Source organism: Myotis yumanensis, unplaced genomic scaffold, assembly GCF_028538775.1.
Source record: "Myotis yumanensis isolate MYYU_CA2020_CCGP unplaced genomic scaffold, mMyoYum1.0.hap1 SCAF_5, whole genome shotgun sequence".
Classification (NCBI taxonomy): Eukaryota; Metazoa; Chordata; class Mammalia; order Chiroptera; family Vespertilionidae; genus Myotis; species Myotis yumanensis.
The window spans coordinates 65,897,468-65,920,258 of NW_027223756.1; the positions used below are offsets into that span (position 1 = coordinate 65,897,468).

At 39.4% G+C, this 22,791-nt stretch overlaps 1 pseudogene; it reads right to left on the reverse strand.

Annotated features, from left to right (window-relative positions):
* Nucleotides 1-15,940: 15,940 nt before the first annotated feature.
* Nucleotides 15,941-16,267, reverse strand: LOC139011769 (E3 ubiquitin-protein ligase RBX1 pseudogene; annotated as a pseudogene).
* Nucleotides 16,268-22,791: the final 6,524 nt, after the last annotated feature.

Consider the following 22,791-nt stretch of genomic DNA (forward strand, 5'->3'; position numbering starts at 1 on the left):
TTTGCCACATAAGGTAGCAGTCACAGTTCTAGAGATCAGGACATGGACATTTGGGGGGATAAGAAAAACATTATTCAGCCTACCAAATATCCTTGAATTCTCCAGTTAAATATCTTTATTCACAAGAATATAGGGGTGGGCAAAAGTAGGTTTATTTGTGAGTACATGAAACCCAGAGTTCATTCTTGTATTATTATTTATTAATTATTGTATTATTTATTTGTATCACAACTATAAATCTACCTTTGCCAACCCCATAGCTGAATAAGTGTTTAACTGGAGCATTATATTAGTGAGTAATTGAAAACAAAACATTTATCAATAAGAGACTAGATGTATTATATTAAAACTGCAGTAGACTCCTATTTATTATGTACTGAGAGATGCCACAGCATGTTACTGAAAAAAAAATATTAACAAACGCAATTTATTCCAACACTCAACTTTTCAGGAAAAAAATTATGTGTGTATTTGAGCATATATAGAAAAATGTGAAAAAAATATCCACGCCAAGCTATTAAGATCAATTACTCCTAGAGAAACAAATTTGAAGTGTAGAGGGTAGGAAGAAAGTAAGAAGAAGAAATAGTCAGGGTTGGGGATTTTCATGTTTGACTTTATACTCCCGAATTGCTTGACTTTTAGAAATGGCATATGTCTATTTTGCAATAAAAAATATTATAATCTGCCTTTTAAGGAAAATACTGAACAATAACAGATGTCCTTATAACCATTTTCTTATTTAATATGAAGGGAAATGCCTTTACATTTCTTACAATCATCATTTTAAAAGAATAACCCCAAACAAATAATTTTAATTTTTTCTCTAAATGGTTCAAAAACACTGCTCAATATCTTAATATTCTACAAGTGGTACCTACTATTGTTTAATATTATTGAGAAAGCTGAACATTTACATGTACATACATACTGCCTTTTGTTTTTCAGAAGACTACGTAATGAAAGTTCAAGGAATAACGTGCTGTGCAGTCAGGGGTCACCGCAGACCTTTCAACAGTGAAGTCTTTGGTACATAATGAGAAATGTCAGCTCAGTGAGAGTCTCAGGTGCAGTCTCTGCCCTTGTCTTGTTTTCATTTTCCATAAATAAAGTATTTATCAAAGCTGTTGAAAGGCCTCATTAATCAAATTATAATGATAGGTTTTGGAATTTGATGGATAACCCTTCAAAACAGCCTCAAGCTCATTCTGCACATTTCTCTGGACACCCCTTCCTTTGGGGTGATGATGCTCTGCCCCAAGGCACACAGGTCTGAACAGAAAGCAGGCTGAATTTAAGCCCTCACCTCTTCAGTCAGGAGTGTGTGTTCATTTTGGTGGGCATAACTAGCACAATCATATATACATATACCCCCAGTTGCCATGCATCACTCAGAGACAAAAAAAAAGTCAAAATAAATCTCTACTGTGAGCCCTACATTTGCTCTGCTAACTCCTATTTCCTTCCTTAATGTGTATGTGAAAAAGCAAATTCATGATCCTCCCCTTATACTTCTTTTCTACAACTCCGGATCTCGGTTAATGGTAATAGCCGCCATCCAGTTTTGTATGCTAAAAACTAAGATTCATCCTTAACATAGTCCTCCCTACCTCTTATATTCTACTGCCCCAAGGTAATTTAAACCAACATAATATTTCTTAAATTACTAAAATAACCTCACTCTCACAATATATATTATGGACTTTCATCAATCCTTTCTCCATAATGTGGTTAGTATTAATTTTTTTTCAATAGAAATCTGTAAGTGATATTATTAACCCTACCCATTCTATTATTCACTTTATTCCCCATCCTTTTCACCAGGGAAAACTCTATCAGTTTGGGGCTCAGAAAAGTAGTTGTATCCATTAGCCCACATTTGTTTTTGGCTAAAGCCCAGTAAAATGTAAAAACCATGAGATAGAAACCTTCTTTAGCCCAATAAAACCATGATCAAAATCTCTGAAGAGTTTCTTCTCATTGTAACCATTGGTGCCCTACATGAAAGGGTCCCTGCCTACATCTCCAGCTTCAATATGCAACATGATCTCTGTACATCAGGTACCTAGGACTTCCTATGTTTTTCACATCCCATCCTTTTCTCACTTTTTTTGCTAGCTATTTAAGATAATTAACTAACTAATTTGGAGGCCCCTCCTAACATTTGTGTGCTTAGAACAAGAGTACAAAATGAGGTACATGTATGATGTGTCTAAATTTTTAAAGATATAATTATGAAAATGAACTCTCAAACAAAACATTTATCTTCATAAAGAATTTTAAAGATACTAAATTTATCACAAAATTTGTACAATTTGGGTTTTCCGTTAAAGAGAAATTAATATTTATAGGAATAATTGAAATCAGTAATATTGCTAAAATGAGAGTAAAAAATGTTTACAAAATATGATTTTTATAATAAGTCCCCATCTAAACATCTCTCTCTCTTTGGTAGAACACCTAGACTTGTTCAGTAATAATTATAGTTGCAAATGAAAAATCTCTTTAAAATTATCTATTAAAATTTAAAAAACTGATTATAAACAAAAATTAAATCAGAATTACTTAAATTAAGCTGAACTTAAACACTTTTGAAAATGTAATTCAATCATGTTATTTTTATAAAAATAAACAAATGCAAATCTATATTCAACTTCCTTTTGTTACCAAAATAAATTACTGATATAATACCACTTGTACTTCATCTAAACTTATATATTTAAGCAGGGGTACTTAAACTTTTTAAACAGGGGGCCAGTTCACTGTCCCTAAGACCATTGGAGGGCCAGACTATAGTTTAACCATTTGAGTCCCAAGCAGCGCGATTGCGCTGCTGAGATTTTATGTCGAGAAAACATACGATTCGTTTGAGTCCCAGGGGGTATTGAAAAAACACTGTCGAAGAATCCCAAACAGCGCAACCGCGCTTTCTCTAAATGAGTACGAAAAGACCCAAACAGCGTGATAGCGCTTGTTTTATTTTATGTCGAGAAATACCAAGCAGCGCAATCGGGCTGCTTGGGACTCAAACGGTTAAAAATAAACTATGAACAAATTCCTATGCACACAGCAGCAGCAAAAACACCTGGCGGGCCGGATAAATGTTTTCCGCGGGCCGTAGTTTGAGGACCCCTGTTAAGAATGATATTAATGGCTTAATTATAAAATGTTTTTCAGCCACCATAGGCAATCACTATGAATGCAATGCTAATTCATGAGTACCCCAGAATCACATGTTGGAATGTAGAGAAGAAAATAGACTGCCAGCATTACTAGAAAAGAAAGATTATTTCTGTAAGAATCTAATTAATCCGTGCTGAGAGTATGAGTTTGACAAGTTAATAAATTTGTCTTTTCACTTATTTGAGAACTCCCACCAATCAGATCTTTAGTGCACTACAAACCTGTGACACAGGAGGAGGAAAATCTACAACCCCTCACAGTTAAAGGGAAATTAATACTTATAGGAATAATTGAAATCAGTAATATTGCTAAAATGAGAGTAAAAAGTGTTTACAAAATCTGATTTTTATAATATGTCCCCATCTAACCATCTCTCTTACTTTGATAGAACACTTAGACTTGTTCAATAATAATGATTTAACCACCTTGTGGTTCAAGCATATAGGGAAAGAAGCATGGAGAAGTCTCCCTGTGAGTATCTGGGGTAATGGGTTGCATGAGGTCAGCACACACCTGTGTATCCTGAGAGGTGCCTGCATTTTCTTTGTTTAATGTATGTGTTTGCATTTGAAATATGCAGAGTCTGTTGTTCCCTATCAAGGATCACCAGGTCTTTATATGTCCCCATCTTCCCCTCTCCCTAGCAACATCCTGCTTTGTAAATGCCTACAGATCCTTCAGGGCTCATTCATATATTCATTTCTGAGGAAGGTCAGTTTGTGCAGCAACAGCAGTCAGTGTATTTTAAGCTGACCACTGCAACAGAAAACCCAAAATCTCAGTGGCTTTACACAAAGAAAACATTTTTTTTTACCTCCCAAGTTCTAATGCAAGCTAGACATCCTTCCTTTTGAATCACCATCTGGAAGCCATGGCTCTGTGGTCACTTTAGAAGAGGAAGAGGGAGATGGAGCAGCCATGCTGGTTCTTATTTACTCCAATTTAGAAATGACTCACATCACTTCCCTCTCAATCCACTGATCAAAAATAGTCTCATTCCTAACTCTAAAGTAGGAGGCAATATGCAAAATGGCTCATGGATAATCGGGCAACCTGTCCTTGTGTCTCCAAGTATCCCTTTTTTCTTTCCTTCCCACCCAGACAATCACCCTTCTGTCTCTGAGAGAAACCACTCAAAGTCCCCTCCTATCAACACATTCATATAAATATCTAGTATTTATACATGATGCATTTCCATCTTCTCTGGACTATTCTTCTTTCACTCAAAAAAGGAATGAGCCCAGCCGATGTGGCTCAGTGGTTGAGCATGGATCCATGAACCAAGAGGCCACTGATTTGATTTCCAGTCTTAGCATCCTCTGCCCTGCTACTCCAAGCCTCCAAAAAATTATCCTCAGAAGTCAAGTGTCAAGTTCTGGCTACATCTCTCAAAAATTCCCTTGGTCAAATAAGTTAGTGCTTTCTCTTCAACAATATTCTCAATCTATATTAAATGTATAGTTGCTGATGAAAAATCTCAGCCTTAGAGACCTCAGGTCCACTAGTAGAATCCCCATCTGAAAACCAAGCGAAGCTCCTAAAACCAAAGTCCAAAAACAAAACAAAACAAAACAAAAACAAACAAATGAACAAATGTATACAAAGTTCCCAAATAAGCTTTAAAATTTTTTGTCATTGATTTTTAGAGAGAGAGGAAGGGCGAGGGAGAGAAACAACTATGTGAGAGTGCAACATCAATCAGCTGCCTCCAGCTGCCTCCCACATGCCCCCTACCAGGGATCGAGTCCCAAACCCAGACATACGCCCTGTCTGGGAATGGAACAGGCAACCTTTGATGCACAGGAGGACACCCAACCAACTGAGCCACACTGCCCAGGGCAACAAATGGCTTTCTTTACCTGTGAGTTTGGAGGTGGGGGAAGAAGTAGCTACAAAATGATTTTTAAAAATATATATGACCTGATTATTTTGTTCAGTTTGAAAAAATTTTAATCTATAGAAATATTGAACCCCTAAAGTTTATATAAATGCATGTATTTTTAAATTTTGTGCTTTTAAAAAATGTCTTTAACTTTTTCTTTATTCTTCATCTTTATACATGTTTCCTTTCACACCCATATAAAAAGCCAATACATCATTTATACATCCTCCTATGAAACTATACATATAGTTCCTTGTGCATATGCATGTATTAATACACATATAAACAGGTTTTTTGGTTATTGAATTATATGACATATATTCGAAGGGTTTCCTGGATCACACTTCTTTGAGAAGTGCTAGTATAGAATATTATTTTTAATGGCTGCATGGTATGAAAATTTCTGCAGTTAATATGTACTTAGGATCATTATGCTTTTATTTCTGTGAGAAAGATTCCCAGGGGTAGAACTGCTGAGTCAAAGTATAAATGTATTTTTAATTTTAATAGCTATTACCAAATTGCTTTCCAAACAGGAAACTATAACAATGCACATTTTGCTTTCCAAATAGTATATTATAACAATGTACATATCCACCAGTAACTTGTGAAATTACTTTTCCCCATATCCAGCACGATCTAGATTTAATTATGGTGGCTTTGTAGTATATGCCAATGTCTACTAGGATAAATGTACCGCACGGTATTACTTTTTTATATTTTCCCATACTAACTTCCGGCTAGAATTTTAGAAAACACAACTGTTTCAGTCCTTTAATTTTGTGTAACTTCTATGATAATTTGGGAAAAATTTGTATATTTTTTTTCTAGAAAATCTTCTCATCCAAGTATGTAGCACACTTTTTGATTTTGTTGGCGTTTTCTATTATGACTTTCAATATGCTTTGATTGTTTTATTTATATAGTTTCTGTGCCTTTCTGGCGGACCTTGTTTCTTAGCATTTTATTGTTATTGGACCATTGTTAAAGGAACTGTTTCCCAATTCCATTTCTAGGCATGCCCTGCTATCTTACAGATAAACTATTGATTTGTGTCTTTATAGCTGTTCTCAACTTTCAGCTTAGCAAAACACCATCAAAAAAACCTGTTCAGCAAGCAAAGCTTACTTTGTTGAATTTATTGAAAAAAGAAAGAATACCTTGGCAGAATTTTAATAGAATCTCAAAACGGGAAAGTAGAAGATGGTGTGGTTCTTAGGTTCTATCTGGGTGATGAATTTTAAGACAAGTCTCACAAAACTGGAAACAATTTAGAGTTGGGAAATGTGTAAGACAAAAGAGGTTTAGACTGATGGACATAGTGAGACAAAGTCATGAACCAAGATTTGACCAACAGGTTGTTATTTTAGCCTTGATAATTCAGGTGTTCAGTTAATTTCTATTTTATCTGTAGGGCATGAGTATTTCTTAGAACAAGACTCTAAAATATTTTTCATTTTTCTTAGTCTTAACATAATGACAAGAAAGCATCTTGGTACAATTTTTAAAAGGCAAATATAAGGAAACCACAAATAAGATATACAGATGGCAAATAAGCTATAAAAGATGCTCAACATTTTTAGTCATTATGGATACACAAATTAAAACGAAAATAAGATATCACTAAACACTTACTAAAACTGAAAAATAAAATAACTTAAAAATATAAACACACTGAAAATACTAAATGTTGGTGAAGATGCAGAGAATTCTCATTCATAGCTGGTAGAAATGCAAATAGTTACAGCCACTTTGGAATAGAGATAATTGAGCAGCTTTAAATTTGGGAACAACCAAAATATTCTTTCACAGGAAATAAATATAAACAAACTATAGCACATGCATACAATTCCACAATAAAAAGAAAACATTTATGGCTCACGCAAAAATATGGTACTTAGATGGTAGGTACATAATTTCATGCATATCTCAAATCCCATAGAACTATGCATTGAAAAATTTACTGCATGCAAATTTAAACGTGAATTCCCAGTAGAGATCCCACAATGGAATGCATTCTCTGAAAAAGAAATCTAACTGCATTACAAATGTATAATATAACATCATGGAAGGGTGTTGGGAAAAAGTTAGCTGACCTAAATGACTTTGGAAAATAGTTTTTGGAGTGGTTATTATAAGGCAAAAGGTAAAAAGAACTACCGATAAACCCTCCAAACTATTTGGTAAATTAGTTTTTCAGAGGGTATACATAGGTTATCAGTTTTTATACTACTTTACTTATATACTGCGGTTGAAAAAAAAGTAAATAAATTATCAGGGAAGTTAAAAATAAGCCATGGAAGAAAGTTAGAATGAACCCTACAGTACAAATTAGAAAATGATATGAGTATGAATTAATGTTTTATTCATATATACACATATATGTGGATATGTATATATATACATGTGTACATGCATTTTCTTACAATAATCTAAAATTTTCTAGCCTAATAGTTTATAGTTAAATATTTTTAACTATACATATTATTAAATAATTTATGTATATATCAACATTATTAAATACTAGAGGCCCAGTGCACAAAAATTTGTGCACTCGGGGGTGGGGGGAGGGGGGGCCCCCAGCCCGGCTTGTGCCCTCTCGCAGTCTGGGACCCCTCGGGAGATAACGACCTGCTGGCTTAGGCCTGCTCCTGGGTGGCAGAGGGCAGGCTCAATCCCTAAGTGCAGCCCCTGGTCAGGCTCAGAGCAGGGCCAATTGGGGAGTTGGGGCGCCACCCCCTGTCATGCACAGAGCAGGGCGGATTGGGAGGTTGCGATGCCACCCTCAATCATGCTCAGGGTATGGCTGATTGGGGGGTTGGGGCACCGCCCCCTATCACACTCAAGGCAGGGTCGATGGGGAGGTTGCAGCACCACCCCCTGTCACGCACAGAGCAGGGCCAATCAGGGGGTTGGGGCACTGCCCCCTGTCATGCACAGAGCAGGGACCATCAGGGGGGTTGGGGCTCCGTACCCTGTCACGCACAGAGCAAGGCCAATCGGGGTTGGGCGCTGCCCCCTGTCATGCACAGAGCAGGGCCCATCAGGGGGGTTGGGGCTCCGTACCCTGTCACGCACAGAGCAGGGCCAATCAGGGGGTTGGGGCGCTACCCCCTGTCATGCACAGAGCAGGGCCGATCAGGGGGATGAGGAGCTCCCCCCTGTCATGCACAGAACAGGGCCCATCAGGGGGTAGGGGAGCTCCCCCCTGTCACACACAGAGTAGGGCCAATAGGGGAGTTAGGGCACCACCCTCTATCACCCACAGAGCAGGGCCGATCAGGGGGTTGGGGCACAGCCACTGTCACACTCAGGGCAGGGCCGATGGGGAGGTTATGGCTCTACCCTGTCACACACAGAGCAGGGCCGATCAGGGGGTTGGGATGCCACACCCTGTCACACACAGAGCCACAGGGCGATCAGGGGGTTTGGGCGCTGCCCCAGTCACGCTGATCCGGTGCCAGGAGGCCTCGTGGCTCCGCTGATCCCGGTGCTGGGAGGCATATTACCCTTTTACTATATAGGACAGAGGCCTGGGGGCCGGCTGGTTTGCCCTGAAGGGTGTCCTGGATCAGGGTGGGGGTCCCCACTGGGGTGCCTGGCCAGCCTGGATGAGGGGATGATGGCTGTTTGCAGCTGGTCACACACCCTTCAGGGTGGGGGTCCCCACTGGGGTGCCTGGCCAGTCTGGGTGAGGGGCTGAGGGCTGCTTTCAGGCTGGGGGTTGTTGATTGAAGCTCCCAACCGCTCCTTTTTTTTTATTTTATTCTGGGCCAGCTTTAGCTCTGGCTCTAGCTCTGAGAGCAGGTATCTGGTTCGTTTCGGTTCTATAATCGAAACAATGTATAACTCCAGCTCTGAGATCCCGGCCTATATTTGTTAGAATGTTTCAAACTGCCAGCTCAGAGGCCGGCAAGTCAGGCGGGGAACATTGGAGTCAGCAGTCCCTGGAGCAAGCAAGCCTCATGTTCGCTTCCAGCTGCCTGGCTGCCGGCTGCCGTCTTGGCTGACAGTTAATTTGCATAAGGATATGCTGATTAGCCAATGGGAAGGGTAGCGGTCGTACGCTAATTACAATGTTTCTCTTTTATTAGTGTAGATAATTTATTTATTAAATGCAATGCATATATTTAACAAATATATCTTAGTAATGTGTGTATATAAATGCCATTAAAATAATCTATAATTTTCTGGCCTAATTGTTTATATAGTTAAATAATTTTAAATAGATATGGATATATGAAATATACATATATATTTTAAATGATCAAATATAATTTGTTTATATATTAATTATAATTTTATATAATTAGTATCTTCATAAATGATTTATATATTTAGTAAATATATATGCATACAAATATGCATATGAATTTATAAATTAGGTGAATTAGAAATGAATTTATCTCTGTGTGATTAAAATTGACTTAAAAAATAACATGACTTATTTTCAATTTAATATTTATGCCTTTAAATTAATTTAAAATTTTTAAGTTTTAAGGGGAAAGGTTTAAATCTTCCCCAGGTGAGTTACATCTAAAAGTCTGAGATATTTAAGAAGGGTAATGTGTGGTGTATTATACTAAATAATAATACTAATACTGTTAGATTTTTATAGAGTGTCTTTTCATTATTATTCTCTTTTAATGGAAATTTAAAACAGTTTTCTGTAGCACTAACTTTTGGAGAATAGAGCCATGTTTAATAATTATATGATAATTTACCAACTTGGACTATCTAAGCAAAATCTATTCGACCATTTCTGTAATAAAAACAGCTCTGAAAAATATTACTTTAAATTATGATAGACAACTGGAGATCTATTTTTATAATATGCTCAGCAAGAATAAGTTAATCTGCCTGCCATCTATAATAATAAAAGGGTAATATGCCAATTAGATAGGACATCTTTCCGGACATCCTTCCTGATGAAGCCAGGGCCAGAGGGAAGCCAGCCCATGTCCAGGGTGCCTGTGGGTGCCCAGAGGGAAGCCAGTGCTGGCAGCCAGGGAAAGGAAGGCCTATTCTTGCATGAATTTTTGTGCATCAGGCCTCTAGTCTTCAAATAAAGGAAAATAGACTTATTCACTATAATTAAAGTATTATTAATTTGAAAATCTTCTTACAAATAGGGTGATTGTTTCTTGTGCAAAATTATATGTTAACTAGAGGCCCAGTGTATTAAATTCATGCACAGGTTGAGTGTGTCCCTCAGCCCAGCCTGCATCCTCTCCAACCTGGGACCCCTCGAGGGATGTCCAGCTGCCCATGTAGGCCTGATCCCTCAATCCAGAACTGCTGGCTCCCAACCACTTGCCTGTCTGCTTACTTGATTGCCCCTAACCCCTTCTGCCTGCCAGCCTGATCACCCCATAACCACTTTCCTGTCAGCCTAATTGATGCCTAACTTCTCCCCTGCTGGCCCGATTGCCCCTAACTGCCCTCCCCTTGCCAGTCTGGTCACCCTAACTGCCCTCCCCTTCAGACTTTGTTCCCCCCAACTGCCCTCCCTTTCAGGCCTGGTCCCTCCCAACTGCCCCCCCCCCCCCGCCACCAGCCTGATCACCCACAACTGCCCTCTCCTGCTGGCCATCTTGTGGTGGCCATCTTGTGTGTTGGAGTGATGGTCAATTTGCATATTACCTCTTTATTATATAGGGTAATGCAAAAATTTATTTTTATTATATAAATTAATTCACATAGCTCTATTGTATTTCATAAAATACTTAACAAAACCTATCATCTCACTGAAAATTTTATATATTGCTGAGAACCAATGAATGAATTTGGACTGTTTTTTATATAGTCAACTATTATACAAAGGAGACTGTTGGAAAGCAGGCACATTTTTCTGATTTAAAATAACTCTCTATATCAAGATTTATTTATTTATTTATATTAAAAGAGAGGAAGTACCTTGAGTTTTCTAATATTCTTCATTTTTCAGACAAAGGGAGTGTTGGAAAGTCAGGAAAAATTACCGGGCTCTTTTTGATGAGCAGTCACTTGTTTGGCCATATCAGGGCTCATATCTTATCCCCTCCTCCCATGCCACAGCCCTCACACTCTATAGCCCTGTAGGTGCTTGAGGACCTTGCTCTAGCTTTATGACCACCATTTGATTCTATTTGTCACTGTCCATGACTATAGGTGGTTAAATATTTTGAACATAAACCCTAAGGAAGAAAAAGGATGTTTTCTATAAGACATTGATATATTGATGGATTGCCTATCTTTTTGTTTAATTTCTTTGATAGAACATTAACAGAAAGCTTCTTTATAAATTCCATTTATATGCTGCAAGAATGTCAAATTAAAATATAGTCAACAAGAAAATATACCTTAGCAAGGTTTACCATGAACTATCTATTTGTGTCTTTACTCTTTGTACAGACAGAACAAAAAAGGCCTTTCTTTTTCTTTGCTGTAGCCATCCACAATTTATGAGAAGCACCTGGTAATTAAGCCCCAGGATTGTTAGCTCCTCTGACTCAAACAGCTCCTCTGTTCAAACTGCAAGACAAGATAAGCTACTCTCAAGGCTACATTCTTGCACCCCTTCCTCCCTGCTGTTTTCAGAACTCAGGGATAAATCACACCAAGTAGAATGTTCTCTTCCTCCTGCCCTTTCAAACAAGCCTCCTTTGAACCCTTTATAACTTTTGGTCTAAGCATATTTACAGGCTTGAGAAAATACTGATAAGACACCTCCCTAGGACATCTGCCAGACCCTCTCCTGGAAAGCAAACAAACTATATTTTCAACACAGACCCTGATTACTGCTCAACTTCAGTAATGACTAGCAGCAGCAGCCATTACTCTTTAATTGGGAAAGCCACTTTTTGTTTCTTTCCCTGTATTGATTAGCAATACTTGCCCTTTCACTTTTTAGAAAGTAAAATAAACTTCCTCTATGCATCTACCTCTTCTTTAAGTTATGAATTCTTCCACAGACCATGTCACTGGCCAAACCCTAACTCTTTTTATTCATCAATTAAAGTATTCTCTTATTTAATTTACTATGATTTGCAAGTTCTTCAGTTTTATTAGGCTCAGAATATTACAATGAGAAGGATAGGGTCAGAGAGTTCTGTGTTAATTCTGAATTTGCTATTCACTAAAAATAGTATTTTCTTACCTATCGATAATTATAATTCACAGAGTTTTTAGAGTATGAGAAGATATTTAAACTAAGTCACAAATAGCTACTCTATCCATAACTTTTAGTGTTTGAAACAGTATACTTGATAGTGTTTGTAAATAATAAGCACCTGGCACCTAATCTTCATTTTCTTGTTTAATTTCTTGTAAAGTTCAGTGTAAACTTTCATATTTTTTAGACATCAATTCATGTGTTCATAATGTTTTCTTTATTTTTTGATCCTTAAGTAAGTCTACTGTTATATGCCATATCTGAGTTCACTGGTAAGAAAATTATAAATAATAATTAATGGCAAGAGCAGAATAATTTTGTTCATGCTTACAATGAGAATATTACATGCCAGGTAGTATGTTTATTACTGTGAAGTTGAATTTATCAATTTCTATTTCAATTAAGTTTAGGGTGCTTCCTACTATCTTTTAAATGTTGGGATTTCCCTTTGTGAATACAGGTAGAACATTGATTTTAAGGTCATTATAATTTCCTACGTTACTCACAAAATTATAGAAATCTTTAATGTGAATTTCTCATCTCCCAAGAGTTTCAAAGTAATTAGAAATTTTAATATAAATTGAAGACCATTTTCACAATATTCAATGCTACATCTTTTATTATCATGTCCTGTGCCAAAAGACCAGGTTTATAGTGATCACAGATGGAATTTTAATTTTTAATATGCATGCAGAAAGATGGTCTGATAAATATTATTTTAGTAGTGCTGAGGCAAAGGAATATTGGATCATTTTATTGCCATTAACATTTTCTGAACATTCTAAGTTTATGTTAGACAACTGGCTAGCAGATGGATAGGAGAAAGACATATCTTAAAGATTATACATAAATATTGTTCTAAAATAGAATGTAAGAGAATAAAATATCAGGGAGGACTAATGAATACAGACCCAAAAGATAAATCAATTTATGTATCCTATAAAATTCCTTTAGTTATTTATTTCTAGCAAAAACCCTCCTCATTTATTATTTCTGTGCCAAAAAGTCAGCTAATTTTAATTACAAATAATATTGTTCATCTTACTGTAACATAAAGTATGAAATATACATATATGTACATATATGTATATATAGTATAACTACAGAGAAATGGCTTCACAATTAAAATCCTGTGATTAATGTCAAACAGAATTTTCCTAACTTTGCCTTCATATCAAACAGTTTTTATATTTATCTGTCATTTTTCTATACTTCTAGATCACAATATGATAAAATATATATATTTCAAATATATTCCCCTTAATTATTTATAAAGCAGTGAAATTTCAGATTCTTTTTTTTTTTTAATTAAATCTTTATTGTTCAGATTATTACATTAGTTACTCTTTTTTCCCACCATAACTCCCCTCCACCCAGTTCCAACCCTACTCTCTGCCCTCACTCCCCATCCGCTGTCCTCATCCATAGGTGCACGATTGTTGTCTAATCTCTTCACTCACCCCCACACCCCTTTCTCCCCCCCCCCCCACAAGAATAGTCAGTCCATTCCCTTTCTATGTCCCTGATTCTATTACAATAACCAGTTCATCAGATTATTTATTCACTTGATTTTTAGATTCACTTGTTGATAGATGTGTATTTGTTGTTCATAATTTGTATCTTTACCTTTTTCTTCTTCTTCCTCTTCTTACAGGATACCTTTCAGCATTTCATATAATACTGGTTTGGTGGTGATGAACTCCTTTAGCTTTTTCTTATCTGTGAAGCTCTTTATCTGGCCTTCACTTCTGAATGATAGCTTTGCTGGATAAAGTAGTCTTGGTTGTAGGTTCTTGGTATTCATCACTTTGAATATTTCTTGCCACTCCCTTCTGGCCTGCAAAGTTTCTGTTGAGAAATCAGCTGACAGTCGTATGGGTACTCCCTTGTAGGTAACTGATTTTCTTTCTCTTGCTGCTTTTAGGATTCTCTCTTTGTCTTTTGCTCTTGGCATTTTAATTATGATGTGTCTTGGTGTGGTCCTCCCCGGATTCCCTTTGCTTGGGGTTCTCTGCGCTTCCTGGACTTGGAAGTCTATTCCTTTCACCAGGTAGGGGAAGTTTTCTGTCATTATTTCTTCAAATAGGTTTTCAATATCTTGCTCTGGCACCCCTATAATTCGGATGTTGGTACGCTTGAAGCTGTCCCAGAGGCTCCTTACACTATCTTCATATTTTCGGATTCTTTTTTCATTTTGCTTTTCCGGTTGGGTGTTTTTTGCTTCTTCGTATTTCAAATCTTTGACTTGATCCTTGCGACCCTCTGGTCTGCTGTTGGGAGTCTGTATAATATTCTTTATTTCAGTCAGTGTATGCTTAATTTCTAGTTGGTCCTTTATCACAACATCGAGGGTCTCATTAGATTTCTTGAGGATCTCACTACATTTATCGGCGGTCTTACCAGTCTTTTCGAGGGCTTCTAAACAGTTCTTTAAAGACCTTAAAAGTGTGGTTTTGAACTCTATATCCAACAGTTTGCTTTCCTCCAATTCTGTCGTTTGTGTCCTGTTTCTTTGTCTCGGCATTTTTTTATGCTTCGCTGTGTCGATAGAGTGCCTTTCTGTGCTAAGTGTCCCAATTACCTAAGGTAGACACTCTTGGTGCACCCCCTTGTGGGCTTTGTGCACAGTCTTGTTGTGGTTAAGCCTTGATTGTTGTAGTTATCACTGTGAGGAATTGACCTCCAGGTCAATTGGCTGTGAGAATCAGCTGTGTCTGCGGTGGGAGAACTTCTGTGCTGGAGACACCCCTCTGGGGCTAGACTTGCTTCGATGGGGCTTTGGTGCTCACTGAGTCTGCCTCCTGAGTGTGTCTTTTATGGTTCCACGGAGCTTAAAGCTGGATGGTCCCACTCTGACCTCTGGGCTTCCTGGCTCCTGGATCTCTAGGGAGGTGCTAATCTAGCCTTTGCCTGAGGCTATCCAGCAAAAGCCTCCCTGCAGGGCTTGGGCGGGGCGGGTCCCACGGGATCAACAGGGCGGTGTTAGCAATTATGGCTGCTCTCAGTCTTGCCCTCAGAGGCTCTGCTTCTCAGTGTCCCAGTAGTCGCTGCAAGCCCCTCGGAGAGAAAGCTGCCCTAGGGTTCTGAGCGATGCCAGACAGTCCCACTTCTCCCGTATGAGTCTGGGTCCTTAGAGACTCGCCCGGAACTGGAGCTCAGAGCCTGAGACTCCCTCCCGATTGAAAACAATCACGCCCTCAGCCTCCAGCCTGCTCCACATGCACTCCGAACCTTAGTATTTTACTTCAGCACTGCGCCTCCTCTGAGCCTCGGTATGCTTTTCTCTTTCCTCCTAGTTGTAGAACATCCACTCAGCCAGCTTTCCTGTGGTTCTGGATGATGTCCGTTCCGTCTTTTAGTTGTATTTTTGAAGTGGTTGTTCGAGGCAGCAAACTCCCGTGTTTACCTATGTCGCCATCTTGGTTTCTCCAATTTCAGATTCTTAATACATTTAGTTACTTGTGTTTGTTTTGGGGTTTTTTTGTTTGTTTTTTGGTTTTTTTGTTTGTTTGTTTGTTTTAGTTTTTTTTGTTTTTTTTTTTTTTTAGAATTCAACTGGATTTTGACACGGAACACAATAGGACTGCAGGAATAGCAAACTGAAAAGACAAAGCGGAAAAGACCCAGTTCCCCAGTTCTATCTAACTTACAATTAAGTAACAGGAGGGCAAGTCATTAAATGAATAACAAAACAGTTGAGCTTGATGGAAAATATTCTTTTTCTAGTGCCCAGACTTTTGGAATTCCCACGGTGTGTTGTCCAGCGGACACACCTGCCGTGTTTTGAGCCAGCGAGAGATGCAGTGGAAATGAAAAGCATGATTACAGACTCCCCACGCAACAGTGCACTCTTCTGGAGTGGCAGATACCGGGTTCGCCTCACATTCTATGCAAAGATCCGTAATGCGGTTCCTGCAGATGGCACAGTTATCAGCCTCCGTGTCCCAGGTGCAGAGGGCTAATGGGTTCCATTTTGTCACTTCAAAGGGCTTCTTGCCCTCGCCGCTGTTGGTGCCGCTGGGGATATCCACATCCCTCACTGCGGCCATATTGGAAACACGGGGTCTCAGGTTTCACTTGCTTTCTTTGTATATTGTTTGCCTTTGATGAGTATAAAGTGGCCTATTGCATAAGTTGAGATCATTTTTAAATTCAACAAATCTATTTGAAGCATCAACATGCAAGCATTGTGCTTATTCCAGGTAAGTGTCCTCCATTGTAACTGACATTAAAATGCTATATAGAAAAGCTATTTAAGCACAGGAGCTTTTAATATACTGACCAAAGAGATAAATAATTATACTCATTAATAAACACATAACATGAAAGTTATTTATCATTTATCATTAGGAGAGAAGTTTAATTCATTATCCTACGCATGCAACTTTTAAATATAGAAATAACTTTTTTTTTAACGAATAGGTTAAGAAAGGAAGCAATATGAAGGTTTCTATAATTTTCTTAACTAGTCACTTTGAAAGTGAAGAATGTGAAATAATAGTGCAGAGGAATGTGGTTAAGAATTGAGTATTTAGGAGACTAGAAATGGAGGGGGCCTATGTGTTTGTGTGCATGTGTGTGTGAGAGGGAAGAGAGAGAGAGAGAGAGAGAGAGAGAGAGAACGAACAAACAGGAAGGTGGGCATCATCTGGAGCCAGAATGTCTCAGTTGGAATCTTGGTTTACCTATTTTCCAACTAAGTGACTCAAAGCCAGATTCCCAAATAAAAAGTGACAATAATGTGATTTTATTTTCCTGAGGATTATTGAAATAAAGTAATCTGAAGGAATAAAGATTTATTTTTTTAGTACTGCCATGGAGCAAGGAAGATAGCCTGTGAAGAAACTGCAGCTAAGCAATAAACAGGGAAAGGATTTTATAGGGTTTGTTTTGTATTAGGGTTGGGGGATGGAGACATTTTGAGAATTTGAGAAGTGGCAGCAGAAATTCTGAGACTGGAGACCCAAGGACAATTTCAACAAATTTTAACAAGGCAGCCTTTTAATTTATGATAGCAAGAAGATAATGATCCTAGATAGTGTGTGTGAGAGAGAGAAAAAAAAGTTATGTATGTGTATTTATCAATAATAATTTTATTTTAGGGTCAAGTGGGAATCTCTAGCAGGGATAACTAGGACTACGAAAAATATTTTAATAACATGGAGATACAAGATAGTTCAAGAAAATATAGTTTTGGGAAATAAAGTAAATAAATGTGAAGGTCCTGGAAAATGACTACACAGCAGATGCTCAACAAATCCTATCCTATATGATAAAGAGATAATATGCTAATTAAACCGAACAGCAGAATGACCTTCCAGAATTTGTTCCATCACACCAAGTAAGAAGTGAAAATTATCAATAAATCAAGCCAAAACCTAAGGTGCAAATTTTACTAGCATTAATAAATTTTACTTTTATTTATACCCACCCATAAGCTTCTTATTCACTTACTTGTGCTATTGATAATTTTATATTTGAATTTCATTATTTTAGAGTCTTATTATACCCTACTAGAGGCCTGATGCATGAAGATTCGTGCAAGAATGGGCCTTCCTTCCCCTGGCTGACAGCACTGCCTTTGCTCCGGGCCAGAGCCACCTTCCGCCTTCACTCTGGCCCAGAGCCACCTTTCCACCTTCCCAAGCTGCCCAGAGACTCGGAGTGGGTGGGCCGTTGCAGAACGTCCCCAGACGCTGGGAGCCTGTTTATACAATTTAACCTGCCATCTTTGTTGGGTTAATTTGCATACTCATTCCTGATTGGATGGTGGGCGTCACAGTATAGTGGTTAGACAATCCTATACTTTACACCAGGGGTCCTCAAACTTTTTAAACAGGGGGCCAGTTCACTGTCCCTCAGACCGTTGGAGGGACGGACTATAGTTTAAAAAAAACACTATGAACAAATTCCTATGCACACTGCACATATCTTATTTTGAAGTAAAAAAACAAAACGGGAACAATCACAATATTTGTATTTGCATGTGGCCCGAGGGCTGTAGTTTGAGGACCCCTGCTTTACACAGTGTCCCCCTCCCCACAATATTTCTGTTACCCACCTGGCACCATACATAGTCATTATACTATTATTGACTATATTCCCTATGTGTACTTTACATGCTGTGACTATTTTATAACTACCAATTGGTGCTTCTCAACCTCTTCACCTTTCAACATTCTCTTTTATTCGGTCCTTCACAGAAAAAAAAATACTGTCCTCAAAACTGGACAGATAGGCAGAGACAGAGAATTACAACTTACCTGAGCAGAAACTTCTAGAAGAACCAGTATCCTTTAAGCAAAGCTAGACTGTAATTCATGAATTACTGGATGCTCAGTATAGCCAAGTACCATGTTTGAGAGTTCAAGTCTCCAGGGATCCCAATCGCTGGGAGAACCACACACGTTTTTTGAGTTTTACTCTAGAAACTCAGGATTTTAAAAAGATTCCCAGGTGATTCTAATGCGCAGCCAAGGTTGAGAACCACTGCTCTAGGACATTCTGACAGTGAGGTTGGAGGGCAGAAAAAAACAAACAACCACCAAAAAAACACTCATGCTTCCAGCCAGGGAGAAAATAGCCACTTTGAAAAATTCCCAGAGCAGTTTGTTCTTCTTAGCAAGACCTGCCCTCAACATAAACCATTAACCAGAAACTAGCTTCTGGGGCTGACCAGCGCCTACCAGTCCTGAGGGGAGGGAATTTCCCAGCTCTACCCCCTCTGCATTCCAAGTGGGAGAAGGGAACTCTCCGGAGTGGAAAGGAAAGAACCGCTGTGAAGCCTGAAGCAACACCTGAATTGTTTTTACCACTTGCTGGAGGCGCAGGGCAGACCAGTCTGAGAGGTAAACCCTCCAGAGGGCCCAGCCCTAGGGAGGCACCCACAATCTTGTGACATGTACTTCGAGGGGCTCAACCAGGGGCTCACAATAAACATAATCCTTCCATGTTTGGGGGGGGGGAATGGCGGGGGAGGGGAGGGCCGTGTATGTGTGGGGTGCTGGGGGATCATTTTGAAACATAGCAGAGCATTCTGTTCTTTTTCACAGGGCCCGCGCTCAGGGCAACGAGTGCCCCCAAACTGTCTGACCTCCGGGGCATGAGGATCAGAGCGCAACTGAAGGAGCACAGAGATGCAACAGAGGGTTGGAGAGGGGTGGGTGGGTGTGGGAGCAGGGAGGTAAGAGATCAACGGAAGCACTTGTATGCATGCATATAAGCATAACCAATGGACACAAGACACTGGGGGGTAGTGGAGGCCAGGGAAGGTCAAGGGGAAAAAAAAAGGAGACATATGTAATATATCTCTTTGTAATACAGTGGGGCCTTGACTTACTGGTTCCCAGACCGAGCTCGTTAAGGAGCTCGTTAATTCAAATTACTCTATCAACTCAATGCAAAAAATCGGTGGAGATACAGCTGGTATCTCAAAAAACTCGTTTGACGGGACACTCATAAGTCAAGGCCCCACTGTACTTTAAGCAATAAAACAAAATAAAACCAGTTTAAGGTTTTGTTTTTTTTTTAAAAAATATATTTTATTGATTTTTTACAGAGAGGAAGGGAGAGAGATAGAGAGCTAGAAACATCAATGAGAGAGAAACATCGATCAGCTGCCTCCTGCACATCTTCTATTGGGGATGTGCCTGCAACCCAGGTACATGCCCTTGACCGGAATCGAACCAGGGACCTTTCAGTCCGCAGGCCGACGCTCTATCCACTGAGCCAAACCGGTTTTGGCAGGCAGATTAAGGTCTTGAAAAAAACAACACTGGAAACAACACTGAGAACTTCATTTTCAAACTACAGTGAACCCCAAAGAAACCAATTCTGGGAGAAGCCAAAGGGGGTAAAGACAAAACAAAACCTTACCTCTGGATGAAATAAGTTCTGGGCCAAGTTGGAGCGGCTCGTGTTTGCGGTGCCCCGGCAGCCAGCAGAGAAGCCTTAGAAAACCCGCATCCCCCAGACATTGCTTGACCAGAAACGCAGTCTGTCCAGTCAGCCTGTCCCCAAAAGCTCAGGCAAAGCTACTCTGTACTGACTTCCGGTGCCTTCTCGGCCTTAAATGTGGTGGCTGCGTGACCCCAGCCAATCAGATCCTCTCCTTTCGGCTCCTCTTTGATCTTTCTTATTGATTCTTTAAAAGCGTCCTGCCTTGGCCTGCCCTATTTGCCAGTTCTCTAAAAGGAGAACTGCTTCATGAAGTGTTAGATAAAGTTTGTGTCACCTATATTGTTTTCTTTCATCATTTTTTACCGGGTTTTGGTGAGAGGGAATGGGACTCAGATGTGGTGGCGAACAGCCTGTGGGACAAGGAGGAGCACAGGTGAGGGGCATCAGCTAATCCCCTTGAGTTCACTGTTTCTCGTTAGCGGTGGGTAAGCCACTCTCAGATTTGAGTTGCATTCCCTTACATGCAGCTTTCCAATCCAAACACACTTAATTTAAGAATAAAAATGTATTGTTTCCAGAAAGGTTCTGGGACCCCCTGAAGTTTCCAGGGTTTGTTGAAGTTCCTGGAAGGTTCTAGGGTGCCAAATATGTTCCAGGCTTTATTAAAACTCACAGGAAGTTTATGGGGTCCCGGGAAGGCTCCAGGAATCCTTAAAGTTCCCAGAAAGGTTTTGGTGTTTGCAGGATAATTACATTTAGAGTCCGAAACAGATGGCAGCCATTTAGAGCTCACAACGCTTTGAGGTGAGTCCACAGCATAAATCTCTGGGGGACTTGGGAAAAGAAATTCAGACAAGAAACGTGGACTACTTTGACCATTAAAATAAAAAACCATGCAGGCAAAAGCTGGACTATTAAAAGGCATTAGGACGTCTGTCACTATAAAGAAATCTTGTGAAAAAAATCATCGATCTATGCTAATACCTTGGGAATGAAGTGGCAAAATTGGTGGGCACAGTTTCAAGCCCTTAAAAGCTGTGAGAGCACACTCCACTGAACTCTCAGACTTCCGTGCTTGGGTAGGTTGGTCTAGGTAGAATGACACCAAGTCACCTGCCAACATCAAGACATTTTTCATGCAAGGAGGGTAGTCGTTCCAGTACACCACAAACCCCCCAATTCAGTGGCACATCCATCTTAGGTATTTGACTTTAAGACCCCAAACTTAGCTCAAGAAATGGGATCCTCAAGTTTCAAAGAATTGGGCATGGCCCATCTGCATATTTTATGGCTAAGAACTGCAGTCCTGAAAGCTGTGAACATCTACAGAAAAGTCAAAGCTTACTAAGACAACCACAATTACAATGGTCATGATGGTGAACTTCCTATTAGACAAGACTATTCAATGAGTCTTTCATGAAGCCGTTGTAGAATCTGGATGCCTTTGGGGGCTTCTGGGTGCCAATAAACATAGGTTTCTGCTGGGGTCCAATCCCAGCAGGTCCAGGGGTCCCCAAAGGTGTGGATGGAGTCGGCGAAGAAGGAATGACATGAAGACAGCCTTCAGTTGGTCAGCAGCCTAGTCAGGACCTATAGCCAGGATCTCCAGCCAAAGTTCTGGTCGGAGTTCTGGTTAGGAACTGATGAGGATCTGACGTTTATTGTCTTATTACATCCGTATTTATACCAGCCGATTTTAATCCTGTCAATTTCTATTACAAGGGTTAAGGTGTTTCTCATCTCCATTCCAGGGAGTAAAGACCATGTAGCTTAACTACCCGCCTGGCACTTAATTAAGGGGTTGTATCCCCTCCCTAACCTCAGGGAAAGATCCCCACCTGGGGAAACAACCTTTCTCGGAGAGGTGACCTTGGTTAAAACACATGGCGCTAAAGGGAGCAAACATATTAAAAACAGTATGCTATATATGCCAGGTCCATTGAAACATATGCTGTGTAGATGTTTCTTTCCTGCAGCGACTGTGTCAAGCAGCAAGGATGGACCAGCTTCCGGCAGGTTTCCCATTTGTTTATGTGAGATGATATCCTTGTTTAGATTTGACTTCCCTGATGATTAGTGATGTTGAGCATTTTTTCATGTACCTGATCATGGCCATCTGTATGTCTTTGGAAAAATGGTTATTCAGATTCTCTCTGCCGATTTTTATTTATTTAATATTTATTTATTTATTATTTATTTTTAAATCTTTATTGTTGAAAGTATTACATATGTCCCCCATTTCCCCCCACTGACCCCCTCCTCCAGCAAGATCTTGCCCCAGGCCTTAACCATACTGTTGTCTGTATCCATGGGTTATGCATATATGCATACAAGTTCTTTCGTTAATTACCTCCTACTCACCCACCCACCCTCCCCCACCTTCCCTCTGAGATTCCTCACTCTGTTCCATGCTTCCATGTCTCTGGATCCACTCTGTTCATCAGTTTATTTGACCCAGCAATCTCCCTTTTAGGATTATATCCTCAGAAACCCAAAACACCAATCAGAAAGAATGTATGCACCCCAATGTTCATACAGCACAGCTTACAATAGCTAAGATCTGGAAATAGCCCAAGTGCCCACCAGTAGACAAGTGGATAAAAAATCTGTGGTACATTTATACCATGGAATACTATGCAACAGTAAAAAAGAAAGAAAGGAAGAAAAATCTCTT